Source organism: Agrilus planipennis, unplaced genomic scaffold (genome assembly GCF_000699045.2).
Source record: "Agrilus planipennis isolate EAB-ADULT unplaced genomic scaffold, Apla_2.0 scaffold344, whole genome shotgun sequence".
In the NCBI taxonomy this organism is placed as follows: Eukaryota; Metazoa; Arthropoda; class Insecta; order Coleoptera; family Buprestidae; genus Agrilus; species Agrilus planipennis.
This window is the reverse complement of record NW_020439077.1, coordinates 159,062-175,495: the sequence shown is the minus strand read 5'-3', so window position 1 is coordinate 175,495 and position 16,434 is coordinate 159,062. Positions and strand designations below refer to the sequence as shown.

The window sequence follows — 16,434 nt, the reverse complement described above, 5'->3', positions numbered from 1 at the left end:
ACAGTCAAGTACATATTTACCTGCAATTTTTGCAGACATTGTCATTTTTAAACATATCCGATGATGTAGTATTTGTTGTTTAAAATGGTTCACACTAACTGTAATGAAACTCAAGACATAGAGCATATACATATTAGACCCTTTTCTAGCATTCATCATCATAGGGTCGTCAGTCCTAAGACTGGTTGGACACGTACCTCTACTCATTCCTATCCTGAGCTAAAGTTCGCATTTCCCTAAAACTATAACAACCCACATCCTTAACTATTTGTGAACAGTAATCTAACCTAGGTCTACCTCTACCCCTCCTAACCCCTGTTTCTGCCCCTGATATGTCTCTAACTAGACTTTCATGCCTGAGGTGTCCTACCAACTTATCTCGCCTATTTTTTTATTGACTTCCATAGAGTCCTCTGTTCTCCTATTCTTTCTAATACCTCTTCATTTCTAACCTTTTCTACCCACGTTATCCTCATCATTCGCCTATAACACCACATTCATTCTAACATTCATTGGTCAGAAAATGTGTGTTAATAGCAAGGAATTTAAAAAAAGAACCAAATTTATCCTAAAATAATTGACAAATTAATATTCAATATTTGGACTTTAATACATGTTATACCATCATCATCATCATAAGGTCTGCAACCTTTTGATGCACCTCCACTTCTTACTATTTTGAAAACTAGACCAACAGTAATCTCCTGTAGGTCTACATATACTCCTGTTTCTGCTTCTAATATGTTTTTAGCTGTCTAAGAAGGAGTCCTGCCACCTTATCTCGCTCGTTCCCTATTGATCTCCACAACGCCCTCTGTTCTCCTACGTAGAACACATTTTTACATTGTAACATCTACCAGTATGCGAAAATTAATCCTCAAAAATTTAAAATTTCCCAACGAACTAATACTGTCCGTTGATCCTACATACTTGGAAATTTCTCAGTCATTAAAATTTTATATCTTGTATCTTCCGATGTAGTTTGAAGTCCCTGAAGAAGGTAACTTTGTTACCGAAAAGTGCTTCGGACAACTACAGTGTCTTGTTTTGGCGTTGGGGTTTTGAGCTATTCTGTTTGTTCTACATTAACAGTGGTTTATTGTTTTATGTAGCCTCTTTTTACGATAATTTCATTTAGGTATCTCTAGAATAATCGTCAAGTTCTTGTCATGCAAATTAACACTTGGCTAGATGAGCTCATTTTCAGATGCTTCAAATGCTTCATTGGACAAATGATACATTTAAAAGTTCTGTAAATGTCGATCGTTATTATGACTAACATGGCTTCTGCACACACACACATACAAACACATGCTTACTGCATATGTGTGAATATCTTTGGGTTTGTGGTGACCTTTCATCTAAACAGCCCACTGTTTTATTACTGTACATGTCCTCATGAAGACTTAAATTGCTTACATCAGCCCAAGCACTAGTACAATGGAGCATTTCTTCAAGATAAGACAGGATACTTAGATGTGGCATATCATAGGAAATACTGACGCATCTAAATGGGTTAATTGATTATCAGGGATGAACTGCTTATGAAAAAATATATTATATAATCTTATAATAGTGATTATAAACAATTACGTTTCATTATACATAAAAATATTCTTCCGGTCCTTTCAATTCAATAAACTCCTTCGCACACGAGAATTTTTGCTAAACGGATTGCTTTTTATTGTAACTTTTTTGATCCTGTCAAATATCGAAAATGAGTGAATTCGTCTAGTTTTTCATCTCCATTTTAATATTAGTTCTAATTTTACTTTCACGTCCCTTACACATCAATATTTCCATTTTATTTTTATCTCATACATTTCCATCCTTATCGCTTCTATTTTACTTAAGACTATGTGTACTGAAGCTTCATTTGTTCGTTTTGTTATGTAAGTTATTTACATATTTATCTACTGAAATCTATCATTAAACTATGCTTACCTTTATCCTTAAAATTACGACATTTTTCCTTTTCTAAGTAAAATAGACCTATCTATCTTATCAATATAACTATCAGTAAACAATCCTTAAAATAATAATAACTTACTAGTTCTCTTCATCAAACCTTGTTAAAAGTAACATTAATCATCGATTAAGAAAGCATGAAATCGTAAATTGGTTTTGTTGAGTTTTTATGTAACGCGGTAAAATTAGCCTTTATTTTCATAGGTCAGTAGTTTCGTCAATGAAATATTCAACCATCCAAAAAAACACTTAATAAATTAATAACGAAAACAGGTTCACACAAATGAATTAATATTGACAAGTATAGAGTAAGTGTAAATACTTAAATTTATCAAATACATTCATCAGTCACCGCTAGATCCATTTTCCTTAAAAGATGCTGGAGCTACAGAAGAAAAACTATCAATTCAAAATTTTGTTTGTAATAAATTTGTACGTAATGATATAATTTTATGTAAGATTTTAGTTGTCTACAAAATCATCATCCAAAGGTCATCAGTCCTAAGACTGTTTGGACACGTACCTCCACTCTTTCCTATCCTGAGCTAAGTTTCGTATTTCCCTAAAACTAGAACAGCCCACATCCTTAACTATTTGCGAAGAGTAATCTAATCTAGGTCTACCTCTACCCCTCCTAATTCCTGCTTCTGCCTCTAATATGTCTCTGACTAGACCTTCATGCCTGAGAAGGTGTCCTACCAACCTATCTCGCCTATTTTTTATTGACTTCCATACAGTCCTCTGTTCTCCTATTCTTTTCTCTTCATTTCTAACCTTTTCTACCCATGATATCCTCATCATTCGCCTATAACACCACATTTCGAACACTTCTAACCTTTTCCTTTCCGCCGCGCCCACTGTCCATGTTTCGCACCTGTACAACGCCGTGCTCTAAACATACACCTTTAATAACCCTTTTCGAATTTCTAAATTGACGGTTCGCGAGCATAGAAGTGACTTCTTTTTATTAAAGGCGACACGACCCTGCGCTATCCTCTGCTTTATATCCCTACTACTCCTTCCATCCTGACTTATCTGACTTCCTAGGTATCTAAAATCAGCCACTTCTTCTAATTTTTCGTCTCCTATCTTTATATTCGCTCTTTCCCTACTTTTTCTTCCCTTGCATACCATTACTTTTATTTATTTTCATACAATGCTGTTTTGTCAATACCGCTTCCATTTTATTTAAAGCTATCTCTAGGTCCTCCTTGCTAGATGCTAATACTGCTATATCATCTGCAAATCTAAGCATACTAATCTTTTGCCCTTGCACATCTATCCCTACAGTTGTACTGTCTTTAATGATGATATAACGAATCACAATAAATTTCTTGATATACCTCATTTTCAATGTAAGAAGTAACAATACTAGATAATATTTTACGCCTCCTACGCATTACCATACAACAAATAACACTGCTTATAAGTACAATAAGAGAAACAAGAAAGATATTCTATATTCGATAAATCAATATGATTAAAATTATTAAACGATTACAGAACCAATAAATATCGGACGCATTCAATTTTTCTTATTCTATTGTTTTCATTGTCCTTCATTATTGCTCTCGTGCATTAATATAATAGCGGTTGAAGAATCAAGTGTGTTCAAGGCTCGCTCCTTGCCTAATAGGGCGTAAATATAAAGAATGCTACACAAACGTATCTAATACATACGTAGAAGAGTCATTCTGAGAATTAATTATTCTATCAGTGATTACAATAACAGTCACATATATCTTTAGTATCAGTTCTTTAACAAATATTATATCCATGAAAAAACAATGTGTACATATCGCGGCTTTGCTAGTTGTATCTCAGATAATTTAAAAAAAAAACTAACTTTTTGGATAGAGAAAATCCTATTAAAAAAAAATGTTTGCTTTAATTTTCCCGTTAAACTTACAATACAATAAATTATACGGTGAATATTTTAAGTCCTTAAATGCTTTAAATAATTTACGAAAATATTTTGGTCATCAAATAAAAAAATGTTTATTGATTCTTTTCTTATATCAGATGGGCAATTATGTGCACCAAGACGTAATTACAGCTTGAGTTGTTTCTTTCATAGAAAATTACTTATGCGAGGCCCTATACTTAAGAAAATCCTGCTATTTAAAACATCTATTAACGTAGTAGGTAGAAAAATGATCATGAATCTACGTTTTGTGTACAATTTGTATCACTTCCATTTATGCGTAAAGAATAATAGATGTCGGACGTTCTAGTTTCTAGAAATGCTAAGATTGAATAAGGTTTCACGAAGAGTATTCAATCAGTTTTAAAACTGACTACCCTACGTTGTTGGTGATGATGATATCACAACAATTAAATGCTTTACATAATTTATTATTCTTAGTTAGTTTAGCTCAGGATAGGAAAGAGTGGAGATGCGTGTCCAACCAGTCTTGAGACTGACGACCTTATGAAGATGATGAATTAGTTTAGATGCCCTCCAAACGGCATCCAGTGCAATGGGCTTAAAAAATCCCACCTAAGAAACCTATTCGTGTGTGAACATGTAAAGCACCCAAAAAGCTGCTTCAGTTTCTTCCTGCACCCACGACCCCAAGGATTTCTAGGCCATGTGTTGAACCCATCATTTCAAAAGATAATGATAGACTTTTGTGCATGGTCAAATAACTGACAATAATATAGTGACGATTCTAGAGCAAAGGACCTCGGTAGATCCTTACAGAAAATGACCCTCTGTCAAACTCTACATGAAACGTTAGATTCTGATAGTTCTCGACGATTCACACAAACTGTGTGATTACAGTTGTGAGCAAGTGGACTGTTAGAAATAAAGGACTCATCATCATCATAAGGTCGTCAGACCTAAGACTGGTTGGACAAGATCCTCCACTCTTTCCTATCCTGAGCTAAACTTCGCATTTCCCTAAAACTAGAACAGCCCACATCCTTAACTATTTGCGAACAGTAATCTAATCTAGGTCTACCTCTACCCCTCCTAACTCCTGTTTCTGCCTCTAATATGTCTCTGACTAGACCTTCATGCCTGAGAAGGTGTCCTACCAACCTATCTCGCCTATGTCCTCTGTTCGCCTATTCTTTCCAATACCTCTTCATTTCTAACCTTTTCTACCCACGATATCCTCATCATCAAATGAAGGACTAATGGCGAATAATTTTCCGTTTAAAAAGGACTTACGTTTTCTACTCTTGGAAAACTGAACCAATATCCAGTATGTCTCGATTGATTTTACAGAAGCAAATAAAAGAAAACTCCTACTGAACTACCGAAATAAAACATCAACAAGCTTCACTTTAATTGGTTTAAGTAGTTTAACAACCAAGTGAAGTCTTTGGGACTGTCTTGTTGTTCCTCTAAAAAAGGCGCATTTAACAATACCAGACAGTCCATATAAATCGGGCGTCAATCGTAAATAGAGTATTTAATATCGTAATGTTATTCGTCACGTCCCCAATTGTGTGCTAATAGAACTTCTTGCTTGTGACCGACATTGTAAATACATACACTGAAGATCATAGTTGACTTCTGGCCCCAACGACGCCTTGACCCGTTTCCGGCCAAGGCTCACTCTGCGGTTGGAGCAGTACCGCAAATGTTTATTCCTAAAAGATAAGCACGAAGGTTTTCTTCGGCTTCTGGATTTTTTTCCACGACCGAACCGCTGCTCAGGCTGACGCTTCGCCGCATATAGACGCAAACAACTACATTAACTATTTAAATCTACTGCAGCAAGTCGAAGCGAAGGTCTCGCGTTTCTTCACGGGAACAAGCGTTTTCTAGGTTACAATGTTAAAAGACAACTGAAACATTTTAATCAAACAACCTTGCCACAAAAGAAGCGAAGAAAAACCATATAAAAAGAATTAATGACTAATTCACAAAAAATGCATGCAACAATAAGGCAACAAGAGTTTTACAGAGTTTGTTCGCAATGTAATGAGACTAACTTAATTTGTCGAAGATTTTCTATTTCGTTTCGATGATTACTTCGATTAAGTACCTTCTGATTTGTATTCACTTGAGTTACAATTTTTAATTCTGATATAAAAAATTTCTAGGCAACACTAAATTATTAAAATGTGCACATTTTTCACCTACGTAGTAGCTGACGAGGAAAACATTCAGACTGCCTCTAGTCCACTGATATCGACCAATATTTGCGTAACGATCGACCAGTCGACTTGTTGGCTTACAGTTTCCCTTCATGTTTCAGCCTTCTAAAAAAATTGGGAAAACTTTGTGCTTCTGATGCCCTCTTCATGATTTTCAGAATCAGAGCAGTACAAACATGAATTTATCTTCTGTAAGAACGCTTTGATATCAATTAATATATGTACTAAAGACGACATTCGCGTTTTCTGGTATTTTCATTGTAACACTTTACATTACGGATACATAAAACTGGTTATTGTGCTGTAACCGTGACTAGTATCGTTAGGATGGTAATTAATAAATTTTCTTATGCCACGCGAATGCAAAGGTCATTGTCAAACCGATTTTCTATTTGTCTCCTATTTAATTAAGAGGATTCTTCAAATGCACTACCCGTTTTCGAAAATATTTCTACTAAGGAATTTCACGCCGGAAATTATAAGAACTGGTCAGGCAAAATACCCAAACCGGCCTTAGTCCCTATCACAAAACGATCACAAGAAAAGTAGATGGAAAGTATTTCAGAAGTGATAATTATGTAAAAAAAGTACGCAGAATCTCACGGTGTCAACTGTTTTCAAGTGCGATGTCCAGTAAGTATCTTTTGGTATAATTTTTGCTAAAATGTATAAAATAATGTAAACATGAAAAGGCGCTCGCGAAACTATTGGAAGATGGACGGTATTTATTAGGGTTTTAGAAGGGATACTTATGTAAAAAAAGTACGTACAATCTCATGGTGTCAACTGTATTCAAGTGCGATGTCTAATAAGTACTTTTGTGGTATAATTTTTGCTAAAATGTATAAAATAATGTAAACATGAAAAGGCGCTCGTTAAACTGTTGGAAGATGAAAGATATTTATTACGGTTTTAGAAGGGATACTTATGTAAAAAAGTACGTAGAATCTCATGGTGTCAACTGTTTTCAAATGCGATGCCCAATAAATATTTTTTGGTATACTTTTTGCTAAAATGTATAAAATAATGTAAACATAAAAAGGCGCTCGTGAAACTATTGGAAGATGGACGGTATTTATTAGGGTTTTAGAAGGGATACTTATGTAAAAAAGTACGTAGAATTTCATGGTGTCAACTGTTTTCAAGTGCGATGCCCAATAAGTATTTTTTAGTATAATTTTTACTAAAATGTACAAAATAATGTAAACATAAAAAGGCGCTCGTGAAACTGTTGGAAGATGGAAGGTATTTATTTCGTTTTGAGAAGGGATACTTATGTAAAAAAGTACGCAGAATCTCACGGTGTCAACTGTTTTCAAGTGCGATGCCCAATAAGTATTTTTTTGGTATAATTTTTGTTACATTGTATAAAATAATGTAAACATTAAAAGCCGCTCGTAAAACTGTTGGAAGATGAAAGGTATTTATTACGTTTTGAGAAGGGATACTTATGTAAAAAAGTACGCAGAATCTCATTGCGTCAACTGTTTTCAAGTGCGATGCCCAATAAATATTTTTTGGTATTTTGTTAAAATGCATAAAATAATGAAAACATGAAAAGGCGCTCGTGAAATTGTTGGAAGATGGAAGGTATTTACTAGATTTTGAGAAGGGATACTTATGTAAAGAAGTACGCAGAATCTCATAGTGTCAACTGTTTTCAAGTGCGATGCCCAATAAGTATTTTTTGAGATAATATTTACTAAAATGTATAAAATACTGTAAACATAAAACGGCGCTCATGAAACTGTTGGAAGATAGAAAGTATTTATTAAACTTAAACTTAGAGGGGTAATAATTATGAAAAAATGTACGTAGAATCTAATGATGTCAACGATTTTCATGTGCGGTGTGAAATAAGTACTTCCTGACATTATTTTTGCTAAAAATATAATTAATGTGAAATTCTTATTTGCATTCAGATTAAACACAACTAAATTTATTTTAATTTTATTGGTCTATTATTTGAACGCCTTGCGATGCAATAATAGAATATAAAATTAATTTGAATGCATCCTGCATAGGTACCATATTCATGAACGGGGTATATTTACTACAAAAGAATATAAAAACATTATATGATTTTAAATAAATGCCTGGCATAATGGGTATGTTTATAAACAATACAATTAATTGAATATGCAATTTTTATATAGTAGCCACTTATGCAACATTGTTATAAACAAAAACAAAATATGCTTGCCAGTTAGTTAAACTATTTAAATTGAGTAGCAAATTTGCAATTATTTCTTTTCAAAGAATTAAAAATCGTTTGCAAAACTGCAATCCAAATATACGTGGCTAACAGACGATTGTGCAAACAAACAAAAGACTACTCTGTTTATCTATAATTATAAATAATATTGTAAAAGTGTTAAGTAATATTGAAATAACAACTGTCTTCTTTAAATCGTATGGCCATTTGTATACTATTAATCATTAAACACAAATAGTCCTGCTGAAGTCGATTTTGATGGTACAGATTTGAAGATGAGGTTTTTTAATTGTTTATTAGTATTAGTTACAAGAAGTGCTTGTATTTATTATAAACAATTAGAATAAGAAATGATTCACGCTACTTTTGAATATATTTGTCACATGTAGGTATAATTAATTGTGTATTCATATCATTTACATTCTTTATTGATTAGTCGATCACAAATGATCCATGGGGCAGTAAATACATTATTTAATTAGACGTTTTCTTACCTACCAACCAGATACGGTATACAATACCATACCAATTGAAATGTATATAGGTAAGACAAAGAATATTATCTAGGTGCATGATGATATAACAGAAAAAAATCAAAATCGAATTTTCACCAAGCCTAAGATAGACAAATTGGATCTCCAATTGCTATTGATCGTAATACGTTCGCTTTCTATTTGTTGATTTAAATCAGTTTCGAAGAAAATTAGTTGTAACTTTCCGACAGTTGAATACGTAGATAACTTTTTTTTTCAAGATACATATCTACCTAATAGCAAAAAGTCTGGATACTCAAGAATACCTACATACGTATGAAGAAATAGTTAGATAAGTTTTTTCGGTAATATCGCTTTAAAACAGAAATTTTTAGCACTTTGGCTATATGAATTATGTATCTGGAATTTTAAGTTCATCTGTATAATTAATGAATTAACTATTACATGCATACATGATACTACACAAATGTATATTTATGTTAATAAATAGGTATGTTTGTAAGTACTATGCATTAAACGTACTACTGTCAAGGTCATTAAAACATACAATAAAAACGTATGCACTTGTATGTACGATGATGTTGCACTACATTTGCGAAATCTATGCCAATCAAAAAAGTGGGTACAATATTGGTAACTATTTTTCATTTCTGAAGTTCTGATAGTTATAAAATTTCATTACGCTTTTACTTTTTCAGACTTAGCAATATCAAACGAGCGGATGGTTGAAAACAAACTACAAGAACACTGTACTTTACATGAGAAAACCACAGGCGGTCAAGTGTAATGGAAAATTGCGCGAAAATTTTCCCGACCAAAGCACATAGTAATTCATTTATCCTAAAAGCAGAAGATGACCTCACTCGAACACCTCGCTAAAAATGCGTCATGTGACAAAGTGACGATCCAAAGAAGACCTTCAAACTATCAAATTTAGGACAGCCAGTCATCTTCAAAAGACTAACTTGGCACGACCATCTTCAAAAGCATCTGCGCGAGAACCAAGCGAGAGCGTCTGACATTGAGAAAAAAAGATCGCGATACTTTTTTTATTTTCACTTGTCTCTGTGCTGCAGCAAAATTTCCTGCCAACAAAAGTAATTTCTTTCGTCTATTACATAACATCTTCATACATGTACCTAGACAATACGTATGCCCATAGTCTTTTGGATGCTAATGCCATGCATAATAATGGGACATGTTGTTCATTGGTGGCACATGCCTCTTATTATTAGAAATAATCACCACACATCACCACACACGGTTGCCAGATGGATGTAATAAAAATATACTGAAAGGAAAATGCACGCATACATATGCATATGTAACCCTCGAAATTAAATGTTAAATAATTAGTTATCAAAAAGACCCTAAGTCTTTGCTACTTAAGCAATACCTGTAGTAACAGGCTAACAGGAAAATATAACCCTCTAACTTATGTATTATTGCTTAACTGGAAGAACATGAAGAACCACTGTTGATTTAGTCATAAAAAATGACCCTAAATCAGTACTGCTCAAGAAATACCTCCAGCAAAAAGCTAACAGGAAAGTATAGTCCTCTATGTCATGTATTATTGATTAACTAAGAAAACATGAAGAACCACTGCTGATTTAATCATAAAAATCACCCTAAACCGCTTCTACTTTAGCAATATCAATAGTAACAGGCTAACAGGAAAATATAGCCCTCTATGTCATGCATTTTTGTTTAAGTGGTATAAAACGAAAAATCAATGTTGATTTGGTCATAAAAAATCACCCTAAACTGCCGCTACTTAAGAAATACCTTCAGTAACAGGCTAACAGGAATGATAGCCCTCTATGTCATGTATTATTGTTTAACTGGAAGAACACGAAGAACCACTATTGATTTAGTCCTAAAAAATCACCCTAAACTGCCGCTACTTAAGAAATACCTCCAGTAACAGGCTAACAGGAATGTATAGCCCTCCATGTCACGTATTATTGTTTAACTAGAAAAACATGAAGAACCACTATTGATTTAGTCATAAAAAATCACCCTAAACTGCCGCTACTTAAGAAATACCTCCAGTAACAGGCTAACAGGAAGGTATAGCCCTCTATGTCATGCATTATTCTTTAAGTGGAATAACACACAAAACCCATGTTGATTGATCATAAAAAATCGTAAGCATTACCTACAGTAGCAGACTAACAGGAAAATATAGCCCTCTATGTCATGCATTATTGTTAAATCGTAAGTGGAATAACATGAAAAACAAACAAGAGAGAAGAAAACCACCCTAAATCGCAGCTACTAAAGGAACAGGTGCAGTAACAGGCTAACAGGAAAATATAATCCTAAATATTGTGCATTATTTTTTAACTATCAATGAAATAACATGGAAACCCATTAGTTTCTAAACCACCTCAGCCCTGCCGACACATTCGTATTTAGAAGACCTCTACATTTTGTCGAATATAATTAAATTATAACGTTGTGTATTTCAATGTCGTTATCGTTTATTACCTTTAATGGATAAGTTTTACTTGTTTTCACTGGAAAATCCATTCGTTTGGCAACATAATGTTCAATTTTATTTTCGCTTAAACACAGATCGTGTTATCACTCTTTCGCGTTGATTATACAGTGGAAGCGCGACAAGGAGAAACAAATGTATTTCGCGAAAACCGACACACAAAAGTAAACGCACACACAAATATGATCGGACGCGCTTTCGTTTACTACACACGCTTGCATATACAGCAGTTCGCGGTTTACTCGAATTTATCGCAAGTGAAAACTCGTAGCCGGCTTGTAATGTTTACCTCCTCGAACTGTCTGCGTTCCTGGTACATTGATGAAATCAGCGCGCTCTTTTGCAACCACGACCGACTCCGACGTCTTCTTGGGAAGTTTTGCGCAGTTGATCTGCTGGTATATTTTTGTTTATCACGACTTCCAACAGCTGCTGCTGCTGCTGTTTGTGGACGGTACGAATAAATTCTGAAAATAATTCGCTAACCTAGTGAAGAGTACCAGAAAGAGTTTGAAGGTCTCCACGTGCTTCACAGTGGATATTACACGCTCCAAAGATACAGTCACGAGCGCAAAGAATGCATAAATTAGGAAAGACGGACGCACCAACAATTATACTTACAGTAATAGGTGTAAAAATGATAAACAGTCACTCCCCACTTAATTGTCACTGCTTGAATTAAAACAGACATATTTACTACACTTTTACGTACTAGTAATGAAGTAATTGCAATGTCAAGGTTTGAACTGGCTTTTTGGTTCATAATTTGACTAATTTTCCAATTCGGACCCACTGAATTGAGGGTAAAGCTATACCTTTTTAAAAATCTAAGGTCATATCATTCCAAGCGTACGAAGAGAAGTTGACCTTTGACCCATTTTCGCAACAAATGCTGTACTTGTTTTGAGCCTCAACTAACTTACGTATGTAGTTTGTGTTATGTTAAGTTAAGCTAGGTGGGGTAGGTCGGGTTACGGTGGTGAGGTACCAAATACAGTATTTGTTACTAAAATTGATCAAAGATCAATTCTCCACTAACTAGAAGTGGTACCTTTCGAAAAGTGTTGACTTAAACTCTTCAAAAAGATATAACTCGACCCTCAGGTCAAAAGTTTTTCCTTTTAATTCTAAATTTTAAACGTTGACTTTAAAAACACGTTTATTTTCTGTTTTTTCATGACTTTGTTCAGTAAATTTGATATGTTATATTATTATTAGATATTATTATTAATTCAGTATTCAACCTTTGAAACTATTAACCGATTATACATTTTACTAGATTTAATTTTACACGAATGCTTTATTTTTCAAATTCTTCACTTTTAAAAGAAAGATTGGATTCATTTTTGCAAAGTCACAAGGAATAAGACATAACTATTGTATCAATCTAGATGTACCTACCTAAGTATATTAAGGAACATGAACATTTATGAACCATGGCTTCTTAAATGTTTTGCAATATCCATAAAAATTATGATGAAAGGAAGGAAGAGTTTGTTGTATGCACATTTGAATATGTAATTCTGTTAAAGTTGTTTCTTCATATGATAGGCGATCTGAATCTAATGAACAATTGCAATGAAATTAGTTATACCTTCATTTTTTCCTTTAGGAATTAGTTATAGAGTTTTAACCTGTATTAACCTCGACAATCAAGAAATTACTGTTAATTTTTTGTTTAGATGTCCATGATATGTTATTATGCTTATGATTTTCCAGCAGTTTATGCTCGTTTTAGAACAATTTTACTTTTATATTTATAATTTTTAAGATATTCATGTTTTGAATGCTCCATTTCAGAAATATCATCATCAGCATTATCATTATACGTCTTCTACCTATTTTCCTATCTTGAACTAAACTTTTCTTAATTCCTGTTTCTACTTATAGTATGTCTCTGACTAACCCTTCTTGTCTGAGAAGGTAACTTTTTGTAAAAAAGTCCTACCTGAGCTATTTTGTTGTTTATATTTCTAGAACTTTTTGTATCCTAAGTTTTCCGACTGCCTAAATATCGAAAATCAACGACTTCTTTTAGTTTAACGTCTCCGTTTTGTTTAATGCTGACTGTAATTCTTTCATTCCTATCGTCCGCTAATCTAAACAACCTAATCTTTTGTCTCTCTATATCTAACACTAAAACTGCCCCAACACCATATTTTTAACAGAGTTAATTAACTTCTCTCTCTACGATTTGATATTAACTACGAATTCCGATTAAGTTAGTATAATATAATTAAATTCTTTTACTGTTAATTGTACAGATTATAAAATTTAATGAATAATTGGAATCAGAATTGCTTGTTTTTTCTTCAATGGTGTGACACTCTTAGGGAGAAATTAGTAACCCCTTTCACTGTATGTCTATTTTCTAATGGATGAAAGTTCGCGGAAAGTATAGCGGAGGCGCGTCAGAGGAAGACCTTCAAAGAGCCCACAACTTCATCGATCACCAGCCATTTCCACAAAGGCCACAACAGCAGCATCAAAATTAATGACGTAACTTTTCACTTTCGATGGAATCTGGTCTACGACACAACACGACACGATTCCTCCATGTGTTTCACACATATATTTATTTACGTGTATGTACATGCCTTAAAAGGTAACGGCAGATTGTACATTATGCAAATGCGGCATCACGCCATTCATTTATTCATATAATATTTATAATTCGGTTACTTAATTGTCGAAACGTGAAAACAAAATGAACAATGCGGTGGTCAGTTTTTTAAATAGTCGCGACTGAGGGTAGGAGAATATAACTTAAAGTTTTCTCAAATAGTCGAGATTCACATATGAGGTTTACGTTATAAACTGTCTTTTTAATTCGACTTTCTATTAATTTTCTTCGGGAAAATCAACCACAACCGATAATCAGTGGCTCTAGTTTTTACACAAGACTATTCCTACCATAAATTTCCACAGAGGCAATGAAACTTATATTACGAAAACAGTAAAAATGTTAGATTTGGAAAAGACAACACAAACGAAGTATTGTAACATCGAACAGCTAATATATTTTCCCAATGGTCTTTTTCTCTCTATTAAATGTGTTTTTAACAAGAAATTTTTACACAAATTAGAAAACATACGCTATTACATTTTTTTTATAAATTAGGTCGTACAATGCCAGGGGATTAGCGTGCATATGTAGTTTATCTACATGTTGTAAATGTACAAAGTACAAAGAATAGCTTAGGTGATTAGTGTCGGAAAACATTTTGTGTCTTTTACACAGTCTGTTGATAGTAACACTGACTTCAGCTCGACGTGTAAAACAATACGTACATGTATGTATACAAGAAGTGCCTACTTTTGTTTTAGGTCAAGGAATTATAAAACAAGAAAGAGACTTATTAAAATCAGAAGATCATATTCAAAGGAAACTGCAGCTTGCTGTTGCTAACGCAGATATTGTATAAATGTGCAATTTTGAAGGGAACCCATACACTACCTACTACAATCTACATTTCACATCCACTTCTTCTTGTTGTCCTTAGCAAACGCTAGTTATTTCTTCTTTCACAAGAAGAGTGACATTATCCTAAAATAACGCTAACTTATTAACTAGATTCCAAGGTGAACTTCATATACGTATATATATCTCAAATGGCACAAGAACTTAAAGATGATTTTTATTTTATCAAACAACACAGGATCAATCCGATTATATTCAGACAAAAATTTGTTAGAGCTTCTGTCCGGACCCTATCTGGTATGTCTGACATCAAACAATAGTAACATCATTTTGAATGGGCCAGGACATTGAGACATTTGCGCATAGTCAAGCAACCAGTCTTGATCCGGATAGCAATACCCTGTTTGGATCAAATAGGGTGTCCACATTAGGGCCACTTCAGTCTTAAAGGGCAGGCGCAATTTCTGATTAGGACCCAGTATGTTTAATCGCCATGCCAAGGGATTATATGAAATAATAGGAGAACAGAGGACTCTATGGAAGTCAATAAGAAATAGGTGAGATAGGTTGGTAGGAAAACTTCTCAGGCATGAAGGTCTAGTCAGAAACATATTAGAGGCAGAAACGGAAGTTAGGAGGGGTAGAGGTAGACCTAGATTAGATTACTGTTCCCAAATAGTTAAGGATATGGGTTGTTCTAGTTTTAGGGAAATGCGACAATTAGCTCAGGATAGAAAAGTGTGGAGGTGCGTATCCATCCAGTCTTAGGACTGACGACCTTATGATGATGATGATGCTGAAATAATACAGGATCAATCTGTTAGGGCTGCTGTCCAAACCCTATCTGGTATACCTGACATCAAATAAGGGAGGCATTAACCCTAAGATTATTTTGAATGGGTCCGAACATTAAGACATTTTGACATACTCAAGCAACCAGTCTTGATTCGGATAACAATACCCTGTATGGATCAAATAGGGTGTCCACATTAGGGCCACTTCAATCTTAAAGGGCAGGCCCAATCTCTGATTAGGACCCAGTATGTTTAATCGCCATGCCGAGGGATTATATCAAATAATAGAACAGAGGACTCTATGGAAGTCAATAAGAAATAGGCGAGATAGGTTGGTAGGACACCTTCTCAAGCATGAAGGTCTAGTCAGAGACATTAGAGGCAGAAACGGAAGTTAGGAGGGGTAGAGGTAGACCTAGATTAGATTACTGTTCGCAAATAGTTAAGGATGTGGGCTGTTCTAGTTTTAGGAAAATATGAAGTTTAGCTCAGGATAGGAAAGAGTGGAGGTGCGTGTTTTAAGACTGACGACCTTATGATGATGATGATGATGATGATGATGAAATAATACAGGATCAATCCGTTAGGGCTGCTAACCGGACCCTATCTGGTATGCCTGACATCAAAGAAGGGAGGCATTAACCCTAAGATTATTTTGAATGGGTCCGAACATTAAGACATTTGGACATACTCAAGCAACCAGTCTTGATCCGGATAGAGCTACCCTGGTTGATTTAAATAGGGTGTCCACAAATTGCCGTTTGCAAAACAAAAAGCTGATTACGTCCCTGTGTTTAGATTGTTACGAATGCTTGGTATACAAGAACATACAAAATGAAAATGAGAAAATTAGTAGAAATAAGGATAACAATAAGGATAAAGTATTTTTTATTTAATAATACAATTCGAATTTTAACTAACAATTA

The 16,434-nt window shown here is 34.2% G+C and overlaps 1 protein-coding gene across 3 annotated transcripts in view; it reads right to left on the bottom strand.

The window, feature by feature from the left end:
• The window catches only part of LOC112903862 (zinc finger protein Xfin-like), a 51,367-nt gene that overhangs the window by 22,821 nt on the left and 12,112 nt on the right, over window positions 1-16,434 (bottom strand). The window contains exon 1 of one of the 3 annotated variants that reach the window (XM_025977309.1): window positions 11,284-11,681. The exons of the other annotated variants lie outside the window; for them this stretch is intronic. The gene's annotated coding sequence lies outside the window, so the exon portion shown is untranslated. Of the gene's footprint in view, window positions 1-11,283; window positions 11,682-16,434 lie in introns of those variants that run through there. 3 annotated transcript variants of the gene reach the window in all.